Source organism: Triticum aestivum, chromosome 5B, assembly GCF_018294505.1.
Source record: "Triticum aestivum cultivar Chinese Spring chromosome 5B, IWGSC CS RefSeq v2.1, whole genome shotgun sequence".
Classification (NCBI taxonomy): Eukaryota; Viridiplantae; Streptophyta; class Magnoliopsida; order Poales; family Poaceae; genus Triticum; species Triticum aestivum.
Genome location: NC_057807.1, coordinates 450,811,193 through 450,825,523, shown reverse-complemented (window position 1 = coordinate 450,825,523; position 14,331 = coordinate 450,811,193). Strand labels below are relative to the sequence as shown.

General features: G+C 46.2%; 1 pseudogene; it reads right to left on the bottom strand.

Moving 5' to 3' along the window:
• LOC123116401 (serine carboxypeptidase-like 4) overlaps positions 1–13,445 on the bottom strand; it is a 46,218-nt pseudogene extending 32,773 nt beyond the window's left edge.
• Between the last annotated feature and the right edge of the window lie 886 nt (positions 13,446–14,331).

Genomic DNA, 14,331 nt, shown 5'->3' with positions numbered 1-14,331 from the left:
CTGAGTTATATAGAGAGACTTAATGACGGAAGTAGTACTACTTACAGACAGTAGGAGGTGACCGTTGCTTTATCGATGGCCAATTGATTGAAAAACTGATAGAACTCCTCAAATGGAATAGGCAACAGTTCAATTCCAAGGAGGTCATGCTCCTTTTTAACTCTCACATACAAAGTACTCCTCCCCTCAGACTCTTTGCAGGTTTTCATGTACCAATCATGCAATCTTCGCATCATCGTTGATAGAGAACTTTCATCTTTGACGAGAGGCTTCCCGTACTCGTATCTTTGTATCTGCACCTCCAAGATATCATAATGTACATCGTCGGGCAGGTAATCTGCAGGATTGCCATAACCGGGCACCATCCTCGGATCGACGATGTCGCTAGCAGGCACCTTGAGCGGGGGGCACGATTGCTTCGCTTGTTCGCCGAGCTGGGCAATTTGTTTCCCAGCTCGTCGTTCTTTCATCCTTTGATCACTTTTAGTACTTCCCGACCTCTCCGCTTCGGCAAATGCCTTTCCAATAATGCGCTCATAGTTGCCTTTCGGCGGAGACTTGGGTGGTTTTGTCAGGGCAGCCAGAGTGCGCTTCCCTTTCACCGGATCTACCTTCTCCTCCGGAGGTGGATGTCTCTTTGCTTTCAACCCTTGAAACCAGTCATCCACTTCGGTCTGCGCGATCTTCGCGTTTTCCTCCTCGCTCCTCTCGTACGGTAACTTCTCTGGAGTCTTCAGAGAAGGACCGAATCTGTATCTCCTCCCGCCTTTGGCTGTACTGCTAGACGCCGGCAGAGTAGACGGAGCGGATGTCTTCTTTCCTTGCTTACGAGGTGGAGGAGAAGGACTGCGACGCGCCGTAGAAGCCGGAGCGGCGGCGGGTCTCTTCCGCCCTTGCTGACGAGGCGGAGAAGGAGGAGGCTGGCTGCTCGGGCGCGCCGGCGCAGGCGGAGAAGGAGGCGGAGTGCCGCCACGCGCCGGAGAAGGAGCGGGCCGAGTGCCCTGATCGTCACTCGCCGGTGGAGGAGGCGGAGTGCCCTGACTCGCCGGAGGAGGAGGAGGAGGCGGAGGCGTCCAGTTCGGAAGGTTGATGAGATCCTTCCGCCATAGGCATGGAGTCTTCAGAGCAGAACCCAGCCGATACTCCCCTTCACCGGTAGGGTGGTCAAGCCGGAGGTCCTCAAATCCCTCCGTTATTTCATCGACCATCACCTTAGCATATCCTTCTGGAATCGGCCGGCAGTGAAAAGTTGAGTCGGGTTTAGTAGGATAAACAGAGCCAACAGCCGCCTTGACCTTCAAATTGCTCCATTGCGCCATAAGGTGGCAATTTTCAGCATCCGTGATAGCATCCACGGGATAGCTGGCAGGAGCCGTCAAGGCATGCTCTGGCTGAAGCAGCTCGGTGGAAGCCACGCTGCTTTTCCGCTGAGATGGCGGGGTAGCTTCGGGGGAAGCTTCGGCAGGTCGTTTGCTGCGATCTGCTTCTCGTTCCTCTAGCCCCATTACCCTTTCGTGCAGCGACTGCAGTTGGCTCTGCTCCAGTTTCTTCCTCCTCTCGTGGGTTTTGTAACCCCCTGCGTCCGGAAATCCAGCCTTCCACGAAACGGAGCCTGGCGTGCCTCGTGTCCGTCCAGGGTGCTCAGGATTGCCGAGGGCCATTGTGAGCTCGTCCTTCTCCCTGTCTGGAACGAACGTCCCTTGCTGCGCTGCTTCGATATATTGCTGAAGCTTCTTGACTGGTATGTCCAATTGTTCCTCCGTCCAAATGCACTTCCCTGTTATAGGGTCCAAGGATCCGCCGGCCCCAAAGAACCAAGTCCGGCAACGTTCTGGCCAGTTCATTGTCTCTGGTTCGATCCCTTTATCAAGCAGATCATTCTCAGCCTTGGCCCACTTAGGCTGGGCTACGAGGTAGCCACCTGACCCCGTGCGATGGTGAAGCTTCTTCTTCTCAGCATTTCTCTTGTTTGTCGCCGACATTTTTTTACTCTTTTCCGATGTCTTGTGGGCCACAAATGCGGGCCAGTCATCTCTGATCTTCTCATATTTGCCAATGAATTCTGGTGTCTCATTTTTTTCGACATACCTATTGAGGTCTTTCTTCCAATTCCTGAATAGGTCTGCCATCTTCCTCAGAGCAAAAGACTTGATTAATGGCTCTATAACTGGCTTCTCCGGATCATCCTCCGGCGGTAGGGTGAAATTTGACTTCAGCTCAGTCCAAAGATTCTTTTTCTGCATCTCATTGACATAAGACACCTCAGGGTCTTCGTTCTTAGGCTTATACCATTGCTGGATGCTGATCGGGATCTTGTCCCTAACCAGAACCCCACACTGAGCAACAAATGCCTTCTTTGTCCGGTAGGGTTCAATCGGTTGGCCGTCGCGCGCGATTTGTATGATCTCAAACTTTTCATCCGAGCTCAACTTTTTCTTCGGGCCTCGTCTCTTTACCGAAGTTGTGCTCGATCCGGAGGGCTAGAAAAAAGAACAAAGACGAGAGTTAATTAATATGTGTACATACCAAAACAATGAATGCATCAATTAGCTAGTCAGCACAGGCTTAACTAATATATATACCTGGCCGGACTCGGTTTGGTGATCACCGGAGCCGTCCTCACGGTCTACTTCTTCACCCTCTCCTTCTTGCACCGGCATTGGGTCATCGGAGCCATGTAAATCAATGAGGAGAGGGCCAGCTGCTTCTTCACCCTCTCCTTCCAGACCATCGTTGTCGTTGAGAAACATCGAGGAGAGGGCATCACTTCCTTCTGCGATTATGTCCCTCAACAACGCTTCTTGTGCTTCGTCTCGGGGGGTGTCCATAGTTTCTACAAATATTTACAACATGGCAATTATTATTCAAACATGACAGATATGGATATATTAGTGGCAAACGTAGAACTAGCTAGCTAATCACAATAAGGAATCATATTAGTGGCCTCGACGCTGCTTCTCTAGGGTTTGGGGTGGCCTCGACAACGCTTCAAGGGTTAGGGGGTGGCCTCGAGAACGCTTCAAGCTAGGAGGGGGTAATATCGACCCCCCCACGTGTTGAAGCTATCGGGAGGGGGTCGGCGTTGAACACTACATCTATGTCCCACAAGTGACGTGGGCATCGACGCCCGCGGTAGGGTAGAGGGTCGTGGATCGCCGAGCGGTCGAGGGTCAAGGGGTCGGGAGGATCGCCGAGGGGTCGAGAGCCTTCGACCCTTGACCCCTTAACGACCCTCGACCCTGAAACCTTCGACCCTTGACCCCTTAACGACCCTCGACCCTGAAACCTTCGACCCTTGACCCCTTAACGACCCTCGACCCTCTACCCTAGTTCCCGACCCTCGACCCCTCGGTGATCCTCGACACCCTCGTTATATCGACAACGAAGCAACATACATATACATGGGAAAATAATGTTATCGGGGAGGGGGTATCGGTACCCCCCCCTCGTGTCAAAGTTTCTTCTTTCTCCTCTATTCCTTTCTTTCTTCTTCTCCTCTCATGTTGAAGTTATCGGGAGGGGTATATCGACGATGACAGAGGAGAAGATCGAAGAAAAAAAAGAAGAAAAAAAGAGGAGAAGAAGAAAGGAATAGAGGAGAAGAAGAAAAAATAGAATATTTTCTATTTTTTCTTCTTCTCCTCTATTCCTTTCTTCTTCTCCTCTTCTTTTTCTTCTTTTTTCCTCTTCTTATTTATTTCTCCTCTTCTTCCTCCCCTCTTCTTCTCCTTTCTTCCTCTTCTTTTTCCTTTTTCCTCTCATTCTTTTTCTTCTTCTTCCTTATTAAAAATACATGAAGTAGTATTGCTTGTTTTTTTTAAATAATGTTCAAATAAAAATCTATGAACAGAAAACATATATATACACAGAGAACATATATACATTTTTATAAAAATGCAAAAAACAAAAAAATCTAAAAAAAAGACATATAAACAGATATACACATATACATATATACTCATACATATACACACATAATCAGGAAAAAAAATATATTTGCAAAAAAAAGGGGGAAGAGGGGGGCGGTGCCGGCCCTAACCAAAGCGGCGCGGGGCGAGGCAGAGGCGACGGCGAGGCTGAGGCGACGGCGAGGCAGAGGCGGGGCGGCGACGGCGTCGGGACGGCACGGCCGGGGTGGCCCGCGGCGACGGTGTCGGGGCGGCGCGGGGTGGCGACGGCGTCGGGGCGGCGCGGGGTGGCGACGGCGTCTGGGCTCGAGGGCGCGCCCGGCGACGGCGTGGGCTCGGGGGCACGGGCGACGGCGACGGCGGCGGGGCAGCCTGGCGGCGTCGTCGGGGGGCAAATGCGCGATGAAACTGAAAATTTTCACAAGTGTTGTTTATATACACTAAGCATTAGTCCCGGTTGGTGGCACCAACCGGGACTAATGCCCACCTTTAGTCCCGGTTGGTGCCACCAACCGGGACCAAAGGCCAATTTTCAGCAGTCCAAAGGGCGGGAACCGGCGGCCTTTGGTCCCGGTTGGTGGCACCAACCGGGACTAAAGGGGGGCATTAGTCCCGGTTGGTGCCACCAACCGGGACCAAAGGCCCCCTTTAGTCCCGGTTGGTGCCACCAACCGGGACCAAAGGCCTTGTGCTGCCCTGCGCCAAATGTTTAGTCCCACCTCGCTAGTTGAGAGGGAGCCGCACCAGTTTATAAGGTGCGGTGCGGCTCCCCTCTCGAGCTCCTCTCTAAAGCAGGCTTTCGGGCCTAACTCTGCCATCTGTGCCTGTGAGCCTACTGGGCCTTTCACGGGCCTGAATCCTGGCCCATAGGGTTTCTAGTCGTATTCAGGCTGTGGGGGCCCAGTAGGTGGCATTTTTTTTGTTTTTTTGTTTTATTTGTTGCTTTATTTAGTTTATTTTGGTTTTGGTTTATTTTTCTTTTGGTATTTTGCTTTATTTTTTAATTCTTTTTTCTTTTAGTTTTAGAAAAATTATAAACTTTCTGTTAGTGCCATTAGTTTTCAAATCTGAAAACTCTTTTTTTGTTTTCTTTGTTGCTTTATTTATTTTATTTTGTTTCTACTTACAACAAAATACTTATTGTTGCTATTTTTAGTTTTTTTCAGTTTTTTGTTCTGTTTTCTGCATTATTTAGTTTTTGTTGTTTTTTGCTTTATTTTTTAATTCTTTTTGCTTTTAGTTTTAGAAAAATTATAAACTTTCTGTTAGTGCCATTAGTTTTCAAATTTGGAAACTCTTTTTTTGTTTTCTTTGTTGCTTTATTTATAAACCGGTGTGAGCGCCCTTCGGTTGGCGAGGTTTTAAAATTCATAGTTTTCAAATGAACTCTGAAAAAGTTGGCATAGCATGTGCATGTACAAAACGGACAATGGTATCATACTCGTCTGTTACAAAGTTGGCATGTTATCATCATAATAGTTGCGGGAGAAAGTCTTCACTTTTTCTTCGCTTGTGTCGTTTGCTTATTGCGCCGTAACCATGGATAATCTTCATCGTTTATCAGGATGCTTGGGTCAGCCTTGACTTTGAAGGGGGAATTTCATGAAACTTTTCATACTCTTCAGACATGTCTGTCTTGCCCTCCACTCCCAGGATGTCCCTTTTTCCTGAAAGAACTATGTGGCGCTTTGGCTCATTGTATGATGTATTCGCTTCCTTATCTTTTCTTTTCCTCGGTCTGGTAGACATGTCCTTCACATAGATAACCTGTGCCACATCATTGGCTAGGACGAACGGTTCGTCAGTGTACCCAAGATTTTTCAGATCCACTGTGGTCATTCCGTACTGTGGGTCTACCTGTACCCCGCCTCCTGACAGATTGACCCACTTGCACTTAAACAAAGGGACCTTAAAATCTACTCCGTAGTCAAGTTCCCATATGTCTGCTATGTAACCATAATATGTGTCATTTCCATTGTCGGTTGCTGCATCAAAGCGGACACCGCTGTTTTGGTTGGTGCTCTTTTCATCTTGGTCAATCGTGTAAAATGTATTCCCATTTATCTCGTATCCTTTCCAAATCATTACAGTCGAAGATGGTCCCCTGGACAACAAGTACAGCTCATCACAAACAGTGCTGTCACCTCTGAGACGTGTTTCCAACCAACTGCTGAAAGTCCTGATGTGTTCACATGTAATCCAGTCGTCGCACTGCTCCGGGTGTTTGGAGCGCAGACTGTTCTTGTGTTCATCGACATACGGGGTCACCAAGGTAGAGTTCTGTAGAACTGTGTAGTGTGCTTGAGACCAAGAATATCCGTCCCTGCATATTATTGAGTCCCTTCCAAGCGTGCCTTTCCAGTCAGTCTCCCCTCATACCGCGATTTAGGGAGACCTATCTTCTTAAGGCCAGGAATGAAGTCAACACAAAACCCGATGACATCCTCTGTTTGATGGCCCATGGAGATGCTTCCTTCTGGCCTAGCGCGGTTACGAACATATTTCTTTAGGACTCCCATGAACCTCTCAAAGGGGTACATATTGTGTAGAAATACGGGCCCCAGAATGACAATCTCGTCGACTAGATGAACTAGGACGTGCGTCATGATATTGAAGAAGGATGGTGGGAACACCAGCTCGAAACTGACAAGACATTGCGCCACATCACTCCTTAGCGTTGGTACGATTTCTGGATCGATCACCTTCTGAGATATTGCATTGAGGAATGCACATAGCTTCACAATGGCTAGTCGGACGTTTTCCGATAGAAGCCCCCTCAATGCAACCGGAAGCAGTTGCGTCATAATCACGTGGCAGTCATGAGACTTTAGATTCTGGTACTTTTTCTCTGGCATATTTATTATTCCCTTTATATTCGACGTGAAGCCAGTCGGGACCTTCATACTGAGCAGGCATTGAAAGAATATTTCTTTCTCTTCTTTCGTAAGAGCGTAGCTGGCAGGACCTTTATACTGCTTCGGAGGCATGCCCTCTTTTTCGTGCAAGCGTTGCAGGTCCTCTCGTGCCTCAGGTGTATCTTTTGTCTTCCCATACACGCCCAAGAAGCCTAGCAGGTTCACGCAAAGGTTCTTCGTCACGTGCATCACGTCGATCGAAGAGCGGACCTCTAGGTATTTCCAGTAGGGTAGGTCCCAAAATATAGATTTCTTCTTCCACATGGGTGCGTGATTCTCAGCGTCATTCGGAACAGCTAGTCCGCCGGGACCCTTTCCAAAGATTACGTGTAAATCATTGACCATAGCAAGTACGTGATCACCGGTACGCATGGCGGGCTTCTTCCGGTGATCTGCCTCGCCTTTGAAATGCTTGCCTTTCTTTCGACATTGATGGTTGGTCGGAAGAAATCGACGATGGCCCAGGTACACATTCTTCCTGCAGCTTGCCAGGTATATACTATCGGTGTCAAGTAAACAGTGCGTGCATGCGTGGTATCCCTTATTTGTCTGTCCTGAAAGGTTACTGAGAGCGGGCCAATCGTTGATGGTCACAAACAGCAACGCCTTTAGGTTAAATTCCTCCTGTTTGTGCTCATCCCACGTACGTACACCGTTTCCATTCCACAACTGTAAAAGTTCTTCAACTAATGGCCTTAGGTACACATCAATGTCGTTGCCGGGTTGCTTAGGGCCTTGGATGAGAACTAGCATCATAATGAACTTCCGCTTCATGCACATCCAAGGAGGAAGGTTATACATACATAGAGTCATGGACCAGGTGCTGTGATTGCTGCTCTGCTCCCCGAAAGGATTAATGCCATCCGCGCTTAAAGCAAACCATACGTTCCTTGGGTCCTTTGCAAACTCATCCCAGTACTTTCTCTCAATTTTTCTCCACTGCGACCCGTCAGCGGGTGCTCTCAACTTCCCGTCTTTCTTACAGTCCTCACTGTGCCATCGCATCAACTTGGCATGCTCTCCGTTTCTGAACAAACATTTCAACCGTGGTATTATAGGAGCATACCACATCACCTTCGCAGGAACCCTCTTCCTGGGAGGCTCGCCGTCAACATCACCAGGGTCATCTAGTCTGATCTTATACCGCAATTCACCGCATACCGGGCATGCGTTCAGATCCTTGTAGGCACCGCGGTAGAGGATGCAGTCATTAGGGCATGCATGTATCTTCTCAACCTCCAATCCTAGAGGGCATACGACCTTCTTTGCTGCGTATGTACTGTCGGGCAATTCGTTATCCTTTGGAAGCTTCTTGTTCATTATTTTTAGTAGCTTCTCAAATCCTTTATCAGGCACAGCATTCTCTGCCTTCCACTGCAGCAATTCGAGTACGGTACCGAGCTTTGTGTTGCCATCTTCGCAATTGGGGTACAACCCCTTTTTGTGATCCTCTAACATGCGATCGAACTTCAGCTTCTCCTTTTGACTTTCGCATTGTGTCCTTGCATCGACAATGACCCGGCGGAGATCATCATCATCGGGCACATCGTCTGGTTCCTCTTGATCTTCAGCAGCTTCGCCCGTTGTAGCACCATCGTGCACATCGTCTGGTGCATCTTGATGTTCAGTAGCATCACCGTATTCAGGGGGCACATAGTTGTCATCGTACTCTTCTTCCTCGCCGTCTTCCATCATAACCCCTATTTCTCCGTGCCTCGTCCAAACATTATAGTGTGGCATGAAACCCTTGTAAAGCAGGTGGGTGTGAAGGATTTTCCGGTCAGAGTAAGACTTCGTATTCCCACATATAGGGCATGGACACCACATAAAACCATTCTGCTTGTTTGCCTCAGCCACTTCGAGAAAATCATGCACGCCCTTAATGTACTCGAAGGTGTGTCTGTCACCGTACATCCATTGCCGGTTCATCTGCGTGCATTATATATAATTAAGTGTGTCAAAAATCATTACAGAACATCATGAATAGATAACTAAGTGACCAAATTAATAGAAGTTCATCATCACATAAAAACCAAAGTAGATACATAGTTCTCATCTAACAACATAAAGCTCTGCAGAGCATCTAAATTAATTAAACCATACATTGAAACTATGTAAAACATTTCAATGCGAAAACAAATGCGATCATAATCGCAACCAAGGTAACAACTGATCCAACGGCATAATGATACCAAGCCTCGGTATGAATGGCATATTTTCTAATCTTTCTCATCTTCAAGCGCATTGCATCCATCTTGATCTTGTGATCATCGACGACATCCGCAACATGCAACTCCAATATCATCTTCTCCTCCTTAAGTTTTTTTATTTTTTCCTTCAAGAAATTGTTTTCTTCTTCAACTAAATTTAACCTCTCGACAATAGGGTCGGTTGGAATTTCCGGTTCAACAACCTCCTAGATAAATAAAATCTGTCACGTTGGTCGGCATAATTTTCATAAACAATAAATGAACCAATAGTTATGAAAAGATAATATATACCACATCCGAATCATAGACAGGACGAGGGCCGACGGGGGCGGATACCAAAACCATCGGCGCACTATATAAGATGCAATAATAAAAGTAAGAAAATAATACAAGTATCTATCTAAACAAACAAGTAATAATATTTTTCCTTTCAGAAAGAAGATAAGAACAAGAGGCTCACCACAGTGGTGCCGGCGATGAGATCGGCGCGGGTGATCGACGGCGGTGAAGACGGGGACGGGGCGTGACGGACCACTAAACCTAGATAAATATTGAGGAAAATGGAGCTTGGCGGTCGAGCTTGGAGAGGAGAAACCTTAAGTAGTGTGGCTCGGGCATTCCATCGAACACCTTGTGTGCATAGGAGGTGAGCTAGAGCACCACCAAGCCCTCTCCCCCTCGGCCAGAAAAAACAGAGCAGTGTGCTCTGCTCTTGCGCGAGGGGCTATATATAGGCAGAACCATTGGTCCCGGTTGGTGGCATGAACCGGGACTACAGGTAACCCTTTGGTCCCGGTTCATGCCACCAACCGGGACCAATAGTGGTGGGCCAGGAGCCAGGACCATTGGTCCCGGTTCGTCCCACCAACCGGGACCAAAAGGTCCGGACGAACCGGGACCAATGGCCCACGTGGCCCGGCCGTCCCCCTGGGCTCACGAACCGGGGCAAATAGCTCCATTGGTCCCGGTTCTGGATTGAACCGGGACTAATGGGCTAAACTGGCCTGGACGAAAGCCCTGTTTTCTACTAGTGCAAGGGAGTGGATGACATGTGGAACTAGGGTTTGGGAGCGGCGTGGGGCAGACTGCTTTTGCTGAACTATTGAGTTGGCCCCCGCCATTGAAGTTTTTGTAATCTTGGTACTCTATTTCACTCTCCTTAGTTAGGGAAACAAGTAATTTTTTTTGCCTCCTCTTAAGAAAAACATATGTACAAGCTTATTACCTTGTGAAATGTGTTGCGCGATAATTGGGGACATCTTTCCAGCATATGAACTTCCTCCAACAAAGAAAGGATTTGACCGGTAGCGTGGGTGATCGATAAACCACTGCATCAACATGCATAAGATGGCAAGAAAAAGCCATTCAACTACAACAGTTGTAAATAGAAAGATAAGTTTCACCTTGTTGAGAAATGTTACGATGTGCAAAGTAGACGAGAAATCCCCAACATCACGATGACTTTCTAGATCACGAGCATACGAGAAACCAGTACCCACTGGAGAATCCAACAAGATGATGCTTGCCACCTGAATATAGTACATGCTTATTGGACAAGAGATGTGGGTAGGAAAGTCTGGAATGTTAAGATTAAATAATATCTCACCTTGGACCATGAATCAGGAGTATAGGCCAACTCTGGCAAACTACCATTATAAGGTGCAAGAACAAATTTCATTGGACCTGTGAAGCAAATATTATGTATATCTCATGTAAAATATCAACAAAGATCGATCTGGTGGTGAAAATAATATGATGTGATCAGTGAGAGAAACTATTTTTTTATAAGCCAGCACATTCAGTTTTCAACAAATTTTGGTTGTGTGTTTAGTCATCTAGAGCGGAGGGTAAAAATGCCTTCCACTATTGCATGTGCACCTGCATCAGGAAAAGCATGCCTAATAGATAACTTCATTTATTGTCAGGCATGAGATAGGACATCTGTTGTTATGCCACACTCTCATATGATATAATACCAGATTATCTTTTTATTCATTTAATTGTATGCCACAGAAAAATGTCTAGTTGGCATGCATGATACTTGCTATGGTATCCCCACTACAGAAGGTCTTACCCAATAGTTTGCTAGGGATTCACGCCCATGTTATATAAGAGGTATTTTAATAGCAGTCCTAGTGCTCCACGTGTATTATACTAAAGCTTGTCATGTAGGCAAAGTCTGAGGGGCACCCTATTTAATGAATCTTTACCATATCGTACTAGTCAAGATATGGCTCTTAACATCAACATCATGAAAACTGATGCCTCTTGTCTAACAGATCACCTTAAATGACAACAATTTCAGATACAAGGCATATTCAACAAACTGTCATCTAACTCCTACACAATTTAGTTTTACATGAAGGTTCATGTTTTTATCCTTTTCTTTTTCTCTTTTATATTGATTGATTAATGTTTTCTATTCGTCTTTTTATGTCTCACACAACTACACTTGCACGCACGTGCACCTGCGAACAACTGCAGTCGCACATTCGCATACCGGCGCTATTGTAATTGCACGCAACCTAGTTGTACGCAATTGCATGTCCACCGGCCACATGCAACTACAGTGCAGGTCTGTATACCAACGTGCAAGTGTAGTTGCACTTATGTGATTGTGCACAACTACATATTCATGGATCTCACGCAACCGTAGTTGTGCACAACTACATTTCCATCAGAAGCGTGCAAACGCACTTGCACATCCGTTTTTGTTGTGCACAACATGCAACTGTAGTTGCACATTTGTGTACCTATGCGCAGCTGCACATCCACTCACCATCTGCAACCGCAGTTACAAACCCGTGCACCTATGCACAGTTGCACACCCAACGGCCGTTTGCAACTACATGTCCAAGTGACACACAAACCTACATTTACGTATGTTCTAAGAAAAATACAATAAAGAAGACATAAAATACAAAAATAAAATTAGGGAAATATAAAGAAGCAACAAAGAAATATAGCGATGTCAGCAAGACTTGATTAATTCTCATCTAGATGAGAGCTAGCCACACCCATAAGATAAATCTTAAGATACGATGAACTGCATAAAATTTCAAAGTACTATAGTGATCTAAATTTATCAAATCAGTGTTACACCTAGCCAAAATTTTGATTATCCAAATTCTGTGATTGCAGTATTTGTGATTGACCAATGATCCCACTCAATGCTAATTCTCGAACCTTTATTAGAGGCTGACATGTGCTACTTTCAGCCGTGGAGCATAACTGCGGAGATATCCTTTTCAATTTATCTGCACGGGTTAGTTGGGGGTTGGAGCGATCTATTTCGGTGGGCAAGGGGAAGCCCACTAGTGGGCCTTCAGGAGTTTGATCAGGTTAGCATCTAGTAAAAGCCAACTCCGTAAATGATACTTCTATAGTACTCCCTCCGTTCTAAAATAGATAACCCAATTTTACACTAAAGTTAGTAGTCACTCCGTCCGAAAATAGTTGTCTTCAAACTGGATAAAAGGGGATGTATCTAGATGTATTTTAGTTCTAGATACATCTCTTTTTATCCATTTTGATGACAAATATTTTCGGACGGAGGAAGTACAGAATTGAGTCATCTATTTTAAAACGGAGGGAGTACTATTCCGCATGCCATTTTAGATGTTTGCATATTTTCCAAAATTAGGCATTCCCTCCAATCCATATTAATTGTCACTGATTAATACTCCTCCGTTCGAAAATACTTGTCATCAAAATGAATAAAAAGAGATGTATTTAGAACTAAAATACATCTAGATACATCCCCTTTTATCAATTTTGATGATAAGTATTTTCGGACGGAGGGAACAGTAGATCAGTTGGAGTAGTAGATTATTTTGCACATCCAGGTTGTGAAGAGATTGACCAGGTCAACTGCTCAATCGATCCTGCAAGCACGTACGTAAAGAAAGAAATATGGCTCTGTATCCTGTATCTTGTGAATTGCACACCGGTCAACACAACCTGATAAACATTTCCAAGCTGAGAGGAAGTGAACGGCAGTATGCTTCTAGTAAAGCTATAGCTAGTAAGCCCATAAGAGACAAGACGATTAGAGGGAGGATGAGGGCCTCACCAACTTCGTAGAAAATCAAGCTAGAGCAGTGGGGTCCGCCCGTCAGCCACAGGACCACGGGGTCCGTGTCGGGGCTCCTCTCCGACTCCACGAAGTAGTAGAAGAGCTCCGTTCCCGTCTCCTCGTCCACGTTGACGTACCTGCAGAAGCACACGAGCACTTAGAGAAAGAAGAAGCATGGAAACTTGCAGGAAGAGGCAGAAGCTTTGCTTACCCGGTCTCGAGGTGGAAGGGAAGGCGGCCATAAGCCAGGGAGATGGGTCACCACCGTCACCGAGTGCGAGAGTGGCAGAAGAAGCAGAGCGAGGGGAACGACGAGACTCGGGAACAAGGAAGCCATGCCCTCAGGCTGGTCACAATGGGCAAGAACATAAGCTAGTAACTTACATATTTCCCTAGACTATGTTACTATCTCCATAGTGGATATGAACATCTATATAGTGTCATGCAACGATATATTTATTAGGTTATAGACTCATTGTTTTTTGAAGTGTGTGATGTTCCGATAACTTAGCTAGTTACCACAAACATCTCTCTCTTTATTAAATATGTGCCACATAAGCAAAGTTGTATTGAAGTGTGTGATGTTACTCCTAAGTTCCTCCCCGTTGTGACCAGCCTCAGCTTCTCACTACGAGATGGTGTCCAACAGGCATCTCTTTTCATTGCCCGTCGTCGACCTTATACAGCTCAGGTTTGAACGCGGGTCCTTCTAGTTCTAGATCCGTGCCTGCCATTAATTTCAATTCACATGCTTGGTCTGCCCGCCAATTCATTACCAAATCAATCGCCTTCTACATCTGTGCATGCAAGAGCCGTGCTTGGTCTTACCGGAGACGTAGACTAGGGCCCTAGTGGCTGGCACACCCACACCTCCCTGTGTGCCGCGGCTGCCGACACATGCCATCCTTGTGCACATGCTCGTCACGCCGTATGCTGTTGTAACAATATGTAACGGCTCCGTCATGTAAACTTTAACCTACTTATCAATGCAATGATATGCAAGGCTTTGATTGATCTTGATGAATATGAGTATTACAAGAATTGATCTACCGCGAGATCGTAAAGGCTAAACCCTAGAAGCTAGCCTATGAAGTTATGATTGTTGTCCTACGGACTAAACCCTCTGGTTTATATAAACACCGGAGGGGCTAGGGTTACATAAAGTCAGTTACAGAGAAAGGAATCTATATATCCGAACCATTTTGCGAACTGTATCCTGATAG